The following is an 11,931-nucleotide window of genomic DNA, read 5'->3' on the forward strand; positions in this document are numbered from 1 at the left end:
TTTGTTTTTAGCATCATTTTCCCGATATATAAGAGGGAAGGATTGAAAGGAAATGGTAAGGGTTGGACTAGGAGGATGGGAAAAATTGACGACACAAAAACACATAAAAGCAGAAGTAAATTCTGCACCCCTAAGGGATGCTGAACAATCTGCTGAGGATCACATTTAGTGGAAGCAGAAGGAAATTCTGAACCTCTACGAGGTCCCGAACAGTCTGCTGTTAATAAAACCTCCAACCCCCGAGAGGATTTAGAGATCTTACAAAAGCGACACCATTCTCGGAAGAATGCAGAACGACTCGCAGTATGTACGAGCAGAAGTAAATTCGGCACCCCCCAAAGGATGCCAAACAATCTGCTAAACCCTATTTAAGGTGAATACAGAAGGGATTCATTCACTCCAGGAAGAACGATGAACCCTTCTGACTATAGCTCCTTACCACATTGGGTGAGAAACGAGAGAATATCCTTCAATTTTAGCTCCGCATACACAGACTCAACCATGTATGGAGAACCAAAAACCCGGATACGTAGCTGCGTCAATGCGGGACAGTTACATATCAGATGATATGAAGTACCATAATCGCATTCACACAAATCACACGAATAATACTCAGCACGTTGAATAGTAGCCATGTGATAAGTGAGTTTGCAATGTCCAGTCAGAGCTCTGACCAGAATACTGCAATGATACTTGGAGAAATGCAGTAGACACTTTGACATTTTCAGATTTAAATCTGGTAGAAATGCTTTTGTCTGAGCGCAAGTTTGCAAGCTGCGCCAGTAAGACGGTATGCACAAGATAATGCTTCTTGTTTTAGGAACACATGTAGTGGTTTAATGCACAGTAGCGCCTCTAGAGCAGCATTAGGAGTTGTCGTGAATGCTCCTGTCATCGCCATTAAGACCATCCTTTGGAGATGATTTAGCTTCGACTGAACTGTCGCGACTTCTCCTTTCTGCCACCATACAAGACAACCTAAGACCTGCTAAAATTGGTCTAACGATAGTTGTGTAGATCCAATGAATATATCTGGGTTTGAGTCCCCATGATTTTCTAAAAGCTCGTCTGCATTGGCCGAAAGCCATGCAAGCTCCTTCAATCCTGAAGTCAATGTGAGCAGACCAATTCAGTTTTGAGTCAAGAATAACCCCGACGTATTTAACTTGATCGACCACAGTGACCTCTGAACCAAAGAACTGCAACGGACGAGCTCCTGTAATTATCCTACGATGAGTGAAAAGCACCATTGATGTTTTGCCCGGATTTACAGATAATCCAACCTGACAACACCATTGTTCAACAGATCGCAGGGCTTGCTGCATTAAATCAAAGAGAGTGTTAATGCTTATACCGGTCATCAATATATGATAATCGTCGGCAAAACCATAAGTCGAAAATCCAAGGTTATTAAGTTTCCTTAACAAACCATCACCGACTAGGTTCCATAAAAGTGGGGATAGTACACCACCTTGAGGACACCCACAGACACTCAGCTTTCTAATCTCTGCTTGCCGAAGCGATGAACAAAGAAGTCGATTGCTAAGCATTGCGTGTATCCAGTAAGGGAAAAACCCAAGATATTCCGTTCACGACTGCAATGTTTAACCTCCTGCAGCCATTCAGCCATCGGTACGGAAATACACCTTGACTTAGGAGTTCCTATTTTTGTGGCCTTTTACGACATGGAACAGGAAACCAGTGGATCAATTCTTGGTAAAAAATAATTCCGCCGGATGCCACACGGCTTACCTGTTTGGTGGACTTATACCATCGGTACAGGTGGACCGTAGCGTTATTCTTAGCCAGTTGGGAAACCGCTACCGACACTACACGGCTATCTAGGCTGCTCAGAGAGGGAAAGTTGACATTGATGGTCAACTTCCATGGATGGCCGAGCAGCCTGTTATACAGCAATACAAATTGTAATTTCCTTCATGAGTAATACAATCATTCCAACGCTGGATTTGTCTTTTGCCTCAAAATAGGTGTTAGGTCTAGCCATTGATTCTTCATCAGAATTTGAATTTCTTACTGGCGAGCATTTTGTTAGATCAGCGAATAGCCAATAATTCCTGGAGGGCTATATCTGTTCCAGTGTACTTCGTTCAATTTGACCATCGTTGCAATGTCTTGTTGGAACAGATGATTCTTCGACATATGAGCAGATTTTTCTTTTAATTTTTGCATTCAAACGATCCAACAACGCTATGTAATATTTGTTATTGATCGTTTTCCTTTTCTCAAGATAGTCGATGGAAATTATAGCATGTGCATTCTAAAATGCGGCAGCCATAACCTTCCCAGCTGACAGTTGTACTTTTGGACGCTTTGGACGTGGTTCGTGAGTCGTTTTGATGCCGGAGTAAAGTGATGGATCCATGTTTCATCCATTGTCACATATCCACGCCAAAAATCTAATTTATGACTAGTATACACTGTTCTGAATCAGCAACACGTTGTTATTTTTGTTCGACGACTGTGAGTAGACTCGGCTCCCACTTTGAAAAGTGCTTTCTCATGGTCAAATGTTTAAACACATTGCATTTTGATATCTTTACGACCTCAGCTGTCTCACGCAATTTTAATTGAACGACCAGAACGTTCACCATCATCGGAGCCTGTACGGGTACGTTTAAATTCAGCAAACCAATAATAAGTGGTTCTTTTCGATGGAGCAGAGATCGGATAACACTTTTGAAGCTATTGCTGAGCTTGACCAGTTTTTTTGTATCAAGATGCAATGATAAATTAACACACGAAATTGTTCTGAATCCATTGTTTGGATAATGACAAAAGATTTAGATCACGGATTGGCGGTTCAATGCATAGGACGCAGGTTTTACAAGCCAGTTGTCGAATGTGCGAGTCCCGACGTGGAAGGATTCTTAGTGTCAGTCACTATGAAAGCATCGTGAATAATTTGTTGCTAATTAGGTACGGTAATTTTGAATTTGTTGCTCAATATGTTTCAAATTTTTTCATAGTTTTTGGCTAATTAGTTGGGATACTTTTAATTTTTTTTCTATTTTTGCGAATATTGTGCTAAGTTTATATCAAGCTAACGAAGCATTCCTCCTATCTAATTAGCAGCAAATTATCCTCTGGGTTTCGGTTCGGTTTTCAAGCTTATTTAGGAGAAATGCTCCCTTAACTTCATATAAACTCAAAAAAATGAAAAATGAACTAAGCAACTAATTTAAAAATATCGTAACTAAACAGTAACAAACAATACACTGGGATTTGATTTGTTTTCAAGCTTATTTGGGACGGGTGCTTCGTTAATTTTATATGAACTTAGCGAAGCACTAGAAAAATTGAAAAAAAAAATGAGCAACATCTTCGAAATTACCGTAACTAATTAGTAACAAATTATTCGCTTATTTACGTTATCATCGGCGCGATTTTTATACGATTTTGTTAAAATAAATTGTTCCATCTCAAGGAAAATTGAATAACGAATACAACGTATCGGGTGCGCCAAAAACAAAACCAAATCGCAAAAGGCCGAAGCACAAAAGGCCGAAATCTTGGAAGGCCAAAGTACAAAAGGCCGAATGCTAAGAAAAGGCCGAAAACACGCAGATAACAAGTTTTCCCGCTAGAGACAATTTCTTTTAGATTAGTTATTAGACGGCGAATTGGCCTTACGAAGTACTCCCAACGTACCCACGCATGAGACACAATCATGAGTTTTTTGGTATCATATTCTTTCCAGTTTCGAAGTGGACTACGGCAAAATGATGGACTCTTCTGTCTACTCTTCTATATCGCTTTGGAGAGAGTGTTTAAAATAGCGTGATACGACACTAGTGGGGCGATTTTCCAAAATTACATTCAGCTGTTCGGCTTCGTTGATTATATTGATATTTTGACACGAATCTTTGGCATGACGATGGAAACATACATCGGACTGAAAATCAAAGCTGGCAATAAACGCAACGAATACAAAATCACTTCCAGATGACTGTAACTTTTTATCCATGGGGTATTTTAAAATATAATTTTGAGTGAAACTAGTCCAATGTGTAATGTTTACATTGTGTATGTGACAGTAGTAGTTTCTTCAATCGTTGCGAAGATGGAGTCGGAAAAACAGTAGCGGCGTAAATTAGTTTCTCGCATGCACCTTGATAATCCGGATCTCTCTCATCGTGCCATGGACAGAAAGCTGTGAATTGTACAATCTACGGTACTTTGTTTTGAATCGGTGACCGAACAGTGAAAAATGGATCACCCTAGCCGCTTGTGACGCTGCGATCAAGCTTTCAAGAGGAACACAAACTGTTATCCCAATCTAAAACTTCAACGCTAACGCTAATCATGTATGTTTATAACGCTATTAAAATTGTAAAACTAATAAAGTTAACAGGAAAAGAATCTAATAAATAGGTTTTTGACAGTACTGTGAGATAAACTCGTTAGAGCAACTGTTGAATAAGCGGCACATACTGAAGACTGGTTCATTGAAACCGTAGTTAGTTCTAGCGCGAGGAATTCGAAAAGAATTGAATCGCAAATTACGACGATGAATGTCAAAATTCAACAGTTGTAGGAGATCTGCGCAATCAATCCGGGATTTTATTAAATCCACAACAAAAACAGCTTTGATGGTATCCCGGCGAACAGACAGCAAATCGATTTTCGTAGCTTGGAAGATTCGATGAATCTCTCCATGGCAGACGGCGCAAAGCAATTTGCAGTATGATGAAGATGTTAAGATTTGCAACAGTAAAAAACATAATTTGGCAATCAATTTGTTCATGTGGAATGTCTTCGCTTCTTCTCTTTAGGTCACACAATAGTTCTACACTTTGCTGGCAGGATTTAGCATCGTACCATTACTCGAAAGATGTTTTAAAGTGATACAAAAGGTTAAGGAAGGTTCAATCCTCCGAACGCACCGGAACTGCGAACCAAGAAGTACTGGATCACCATCAAGCAGCCGCATTAGAAACATCTCAAGGAAGTAAAATCGGAGATATGAAGAAAAAATCAATTTACATTCACAGAAAGGGGAAGATTCGTCCATTTGGGTAAGGTACTGAAATCGAATAGAACAATGTGGAAAAAGTAAAACAATATCTTTGATTTGATTCCCTGAAAGTTTGGAGATGATCGGTTGAATTTTGCCGAATATTTTCTTGTGATGCAACTTGTGTCCGTACACTTTCTACATGGGAAGAAAAGTTCCTAAACTAAATAGAAATAAGACGTACGAGCCCATAACTGTCAATCAATTCGATATACAAGCTCTCTAAAAATCTTCCTGAAATTGAAAATATTCCTTCGACTAATCGAAATAGACTTCTGAATAAAATGTGAATTAACTTTTTTCAAACGTGAATTTCTACTCTTTCACTATCTTTCAAGGCCGCGATGTACGATGTCACAGATGATAAGATCTTATTATGAACCTAAAATGGGAATCCATACTGGACTGGACTAAGCCCATCACTTCAAAAAGACACTTCTCCACCCAATCTTGCACCAATTCTCACGATAACCTCTATGAAAGACACCTATCGTGAGACAGCGCTTGTACAAATCCACCAAAAAAATAGTGAATTTAGGAAGGACGAGCGAAATCTGACTTACCGAACTTCTAAGCTCCTCGAACTCTTCAGTTTCCGCAGTTGGCGTCGAAAACAAAGATGCTTCCTGCTTTTCACTGCAGTGGTTTTGCTGTTGTAATTTTTGTTGTTGTTTTTATCAGCGAATCACTGGCTGGCGAGTGATGCTTGTGCATCCACACGGTAATGTCGACGAGACGAGAACACCTTGTTTTATTGCTCCTCGTATTCATTCAATTATGCAACAGTGTAACTGTCTTCGGTGTGTGCATATAGGAAAATAACCACTTCCCAAGCGTTGACTGTTTACAATCACGCATCTGGCAAGACACGGAGGATGACGGATTGTAGATATTTGCGAAATTTAAACAAAAAAAAACACTGACAGTAGGCTTCTTCGAGGTGCACAACTATTTTTTTTTTCACTAACACGTCACTTGCGTCTATACACACTCGATAATTTTGGTCTACATGCATTTACTGCACCCACTGCGCCGTTAATTATATTCACTTTTTCGTTATACGTATGAAATCAAAGCTTTTCACTCGTTTTTTTTACTTTAAATACTAATATACATCACATATTAAAATTTCTATTTTAGGGACATGAGAAGGAGCAGAGCACTGCGAAAAAATCGCCTGCACACCGCGCGAGACAGCGATGTTACTAATGGTGTGATTCGCGTCAGCGATGCCAGATCTAAAAAGAAAATAAACGTGAATTAGATATCATTCATTGCACGACATTAATATAACATGATTATTAACTAAGGCTCAGGCAGGGTCTTTTATTCTAGTAAATATTCCCGACAGTCTTTTAGAATCTAAACCGAGAAATTCGAAATTTTATGAGAGGAATCTGGACGTCTCCTAATGATACTAGAACGTCAGATGGTCACTTCGAAATACGAGTAAATTTTTTTTATTTGGCTGTTTACAGACGGCTGAGACCGTTCACGGTCTATCTCTCTTACACCATCAAAATATTCCGAAATCGTGAATCACGAGAAGTGTTCAAATTCTATCAACAAATACCAAACTATTCCCACTATCTAATACAATGGCAACATGAGGGAATAATCTTTTTTTTCCACTCGATAGTGACAGAACAGGCAACGTCGAGTTTTGGATGTTTTGAAGTGTCCACGAGAGACTCTGTGTGGTTTGGTTACTGTTTCGTGAAGGTACTCACACGATTCAAAACAACGCACTCACACAGCCCTTCCGGCGGACACATTACACCAACTCACGTGTGCATGCCACTCTGTCTCTACAAGAGCCGTTACGATTGCCGTGTATGCGTTCTACGGTGTGTATCGTACCGAATCGCTCGGTGTTTCTGCTGCTGCTGCTTTTCCGAGGCCTGTGACTGAGCTGAAACGAACGGGATGACTATGTTCTCTCACTCCAATGCACTGTCGTCGCCTTTCTCGCTCTGGCCGATAGTCTTGAACGTATTTTGCAGGTACCACACAGCACCGAAGGAGAATGATCGAACCGAGCGATTGTAAGTAAAAAAGTAAATTGCGTGAATTTCACACTTTCCCGTACACGATCGCGGTGGAAAACACTCGCCACTTACGCACGTACACTTCCGGTATCACTTGCGAATGTTTTCGTCGATTTTAGCAATCATTTAACGCCGAATTTAATGATAGAAAAATACTTGACACATACTGTAGCCATTTCTCACCCGATGGCCATTTGCAAATATCGTTCTGATCGTTATTTGGCAGAATAGTAATACACTGAAAAATATATCCATGAGGTACTAGATCGATGGCGAAGCAGTGCGAAGACAGGACCGCACTCACGGAAAGAATATCGGTTGATGTGGATTAGTCGATCTTACACTATTGGACGTATTATTCCAAAAATAACAATTCTGCATAAAATTTTCAAAACGACGAATTTAACATTTCGGTTTAACCGAGAAAAGCCATGTTCAAAAAAAATCGAACAATTTTAAATCCTATTTAAAAATGAGTAGTTGAAACAACTTCACTGCCCATACTCGCATATCAGTCCCATATCGATTCTCGCCAATTTTGAGTTAGCTTGAGGAATGATATCTGTCTTCAATATACTCTCAGAAATTGCAATAAAAGTTGAGGTTTTGTTCAGTAAAATGTGAAAAAAATTATCAACTAATGTCTTTCCCATATGCAAAGCATCCGCATGTCAGTCCCATTCAGTGCAAATTTCAATAATATCATTTGTTGCAATATTGGAATAGCAAAAGTTTTATTTTTTGTTTCAATTATAGAGACTTTAACATTAATGTCATTCGCCTCTTCGGGCCAGAAAAACTTTCTGATCCTATGTGCAGGGTTGGGAATCGAACCCATGCGGGCGGTAATAATACCATGATTTAGCATTAGGTAGCACAACAAATCAAAAAAATCGGAAATTAAATTTTGATCATCTGCGAGCAACGAATCACGATTTTTAGCAACAAAAATAACTTTCAGGCAAAAACGACATTTACGACGTTTTGTATTTTTTTTTTCGTGTACATTGGACAGAGCGATAGGTCGTTTTTCATGGTTCACTTGACACATAAATCGTTTTCCTTATGTTTGTTAAGTCGTTTTGCGAAAGTCGCAATGTACATACGTTGTTAAGTTACTCGCACTTGTGTGAAAGCCAGTTTTGCTCGAAAACATTAGTGATAGCTAGTTTTGCATATCAAGTGGCCAAACTCGACAGTCGATTCATTTTTAGTGTGTTTTGAGAACTTTCGTTTGACGAAGAATTCATAACGGTTTCTACGATTGGAAACAAAACAGTTTCAGTTCGCTTTCACATCTCATCCAAGTTAGTCGATAAAACAAAACTGCTTACGTTCGGGACGAAAGAAACCAAGTACAGTAATGTGTAGTGAGCAATAGAACGACCTCGAAAATGAGTGAACCAAACGAACAAAAGCTGCCATGTAACTTAAAGAACATTCACTGGTAAATCATGCAACAAAAACTTTTTGCTGTTCGAACTGCAATTTTCTGAGTATATTTTAATCGTAAACTAGCCTCAAGGTCCTAATCATCCAGGAAGCCAATGAAACATAATTTGTAAGGAACAAGGGTGCAAAAATTTGCATTTAATTATCGATGAAATGAAATCAACCTACAAAGCCACGTGCTTTGAGAATAAGTATTTGTATGCTGCTCATAGAATTATTCCGTAGACTGACATCATTTTCTGTAAATAAACGTACTTACGTAGCCGTGCTATTTAGATTTAAGTTAAATTTTTTTTAGGCTTTTTCCAATTAACTGTGATAACTGATAACTGTCTGTGATTTTAGGTTATTTAATAGAAATACATAACTTCAGTTAGTACTATTAATCAATTCATCCAATCAAATGAACAACCGTAAAATGTAATCGTCTACAGTTAAATACGCAGAATAATCTTTAAAATCAAAGAGTTGCTGTGAAATTTACAATTAGCCTTGATGTACCTTGATGTACGCTTTACTAAACCTGGTCGTATGGTAGAGCTGCGTCTAACACATGCTTAGGGTGGCGAAATAGTAGCGCATATGCAATCCGTGCATAACAACGCAGGTTGGAATCCTGTCTTTGAGCGTATCTTTTTCCACAAAAATATCTTTTCTGTGAGTATCTCATTCATTTGGCTTTACAGGACAATACTATTTATTTTCACTATTTTATATAGTTTCCGAACTAGCCCATTTCACGAATAATGCGTACTTAATAATTCACACAGAGAGCATAGAAGTAAACAATTCGAAAAAAGAGCGAAACTCTTTTTATGTTGGTTTATTCAGTAGATATAAAGAAAAAGTGGAAAAATTTGCATACTTTTTAAAGAGAAACAAACAGTTAATGATTTAGCAAAAATTCTACGAAAATTTTTAAATAGGAATTGAATCCAAAGTCGAAACATTCATCGATGTTTTTCTCCATTTGCTGCCAATGTTAGATTCGCTCTTTTTTGAAACACAGCTGATATCTGTTGAAAAATACTCCTCATTGAACATAACTCAAAATTGAGTGACACATCACTCAAATTCATAAAAAATGCACGTACTCTAAACTTGAGTTACCACCTATGTACTCATTTTTGCGTTAAGGGACGAAATTGTCAAAATTTGAGTATTTTTTTCTCAAAATAAGAAGAAAATATTTTGTTCAAAATTTTTGCGAATGCGCAAAATAGTGATTCAAACCCGTTTCCTTTTGAACGGTTTGGAGTACAAATTGAATTGTTTTGATATCCTTATGTTGCGCTTTTCACTAAACATAATTGAAACCACAAAACATCTATGATTAACGTTGATTCATGTTTTTTTTTAAACCGGATCTAGAAACGGCAATGGAAAACAACTTGCATTCTTTATTTCGATAAGAATATTCCGAGAATGAAAACGCACTGAACTGCAAGAAGTATTTTTTTCACTCAAATGTTTAAAAACTCAACGCTTACTCTAATGTATGAATAAATGCGAGAGAACTCATGGCAACGAGTTTATTTTACTCATATCCATACTCAAATTTTGACATATTGTTCCAGTTTATGAATTTGAGTAATCGCAACTCAAACCATGAATTATGTCCAAAGAGCGTGTAGCTAATCCTGGCTGTGATCAGAGATGCCAGATATTTTCATAGAAAATCTGTATTTATCTGTATTCACTAATAAAATGAAATTTCTACAATAAAATAATGCTGGAAGATGTTATTCCAATAGATTATGATTAAAGAATAACAGATTTAATAAGCATTCATTCTTCATATCTTCTTAAGTCATTGGCGCGCTTACAATTCATCGACGGAATTTAATAGCTTGAAAATGTTGACTTTATAAGTTGACATGGAACGCAACGTCCAATATTCATAGTCAAGTCAGGTCATACAACTCTCAGTCTGACAAAGTTTCATGATGCCATGACTTCCTTTAATATCAGTTCAAATTGGTTTCAAATTATACATGTATTTTAGTCCGTTGATTGTTAAATTTTTATCTAGGCGCTGCAATCAAATACTAATAGATACATTTAGAAGTTTATGTTGGTTTGTGCAGAAACTGTTAACTGCCTTAAGAACTGACGCGAAAAAATAGAAACAAAATATGTGATTTTTGCACAAACCAGCAAAACCCTTAAATATTCACATTTTGCGACGGCCAGTATTCAGCCGTCACTCGTTTACGCTTGAGACGTCAGAAATAATATGGCACTTGTACAACAATTATTTAAAGGATTGCATGAATAGTGCCAACTTTAAGTATGCAAATTCAGTAGTGTTCTAGTTCTAGATGCATAAGAGCAAATTCAGCAGCTAGGAGATCTATATGGAAGATCTATAATAGAACAGAAACTGGAACAAACCTATCCCCAGCAAGCCGTTCTAGTTTTATTTTAGTTCTTCTGTCAAATTTGAAACTGGTCTGCGATGCTGCTCTATTTTATGTGTATTTAAAACACGAGTAAAACACTGCTGGGGCTTATAAAATCCAGATTTAAATTTTGTAACTGACATAAATTATGCATCTAGAACTATAACACTACTGAATATGCCCTAATTTATGTCAGTTACAAAAATTAAATCTCGATTTTATAACAAGAAAAACTGGCAGCCTCAGCAGTGTTTTACTCGTGTTTCAAATATACAAAAAATAGAACGACATCGTAGACCAGTTTTAAATTTGACAGTAGAACTGGTCGAATAAATAAAACTAGACCGGCTTGCTGGGGATACGTTTGTTCCAGTTTCTGTTCTATTATAGATCTTCCATATAGAACTTCTAGCTACTGAAATTGCTCTTAGCGATATAGATTGATCTGCTAGGCGCGAGATGGCAGTTAAGTTTGAACTGCTTTAAGCACTGACAAGCCAAAGACGAAACGCGAAGAAATAGATAGCTCAGGCGAAATAGTTAAATTTTTTTCTTTCTTACTTTTTGTGAAATCTGTATAAAATTTAGAAAATCTGTATAATATCTGTACTCTGTATTAAATCTGTATGCGTATTTAAAAATCTGTATAATAAAGATAAATCTGTATAAATGGCATCTCTGGCTGTGATTAGAAAGGAAGTTCTCTGTTTGATATCAGAATGGAATTCGATCAAATAAAACACAATGAAAAATTTGATCAGCTTGTTTCAAATATTTTTTGTTTCTTTTTGGTATGACATTTTTCGCATATCTGAGCTAATGTTTTGATTTGAACATCTCGTACTGTTGACGTGAAACAAATTTGTGGTATAAAACACCCATCAATACTTTTATTTTTCGAATATTTTTTTTTGTTTCTTATCAAAATTGATGCTCAATTTATACTCATATCTTGTTGGTAAGAAAAATGGTTGTTTTAGCTCTTTATCAACTA

The 11,931-nt window shown here is 37.3% G+C and overlaps 1 protein-coding gene across 3 annotated transcripts in view; it reads right to left on the reverse strand.

Moving 5' to 3' along the window:
* LOC131430344 (protein Gawky-like) overlaps positions 1-7,266 on the reverse strand; it is a 46,289-nt gene extending 39,023 nt beyond the window's left edge. For 2 of the 3 annotated variants that reach the window (XM_058595243.1, XM_058595245.1), the window contains exons 1-2: positions 6,896-7,266; positions 5,599-6,273 (exon numbers count right to left, since the gene is read on the reverse strand). The gene's annotated coding sequence lies outside the window, so the exon portion shown is untranslated. The other variant, XM_058595244.1, reaches the window with a different exon arrangement.
* Between the last annotated feature and the right edge of the window lie 4,665 nt (positions 7,267-11,931).

Source organism: Malaya genurostris, chromosome 2 (assembly GCF_030247185.1).
Source record: "Malaya genurostris strain Urasoe2022 chromosome 2, Malgen_1.1, whole genome shotgun sequence".
Classification (NCBI taxonomy): domain Eukaryota; kingdom Metazoa; phylum Arthropoda; class Insecta; order Diptera; family Culicidae; genus Malaya; species Malaya genurostris.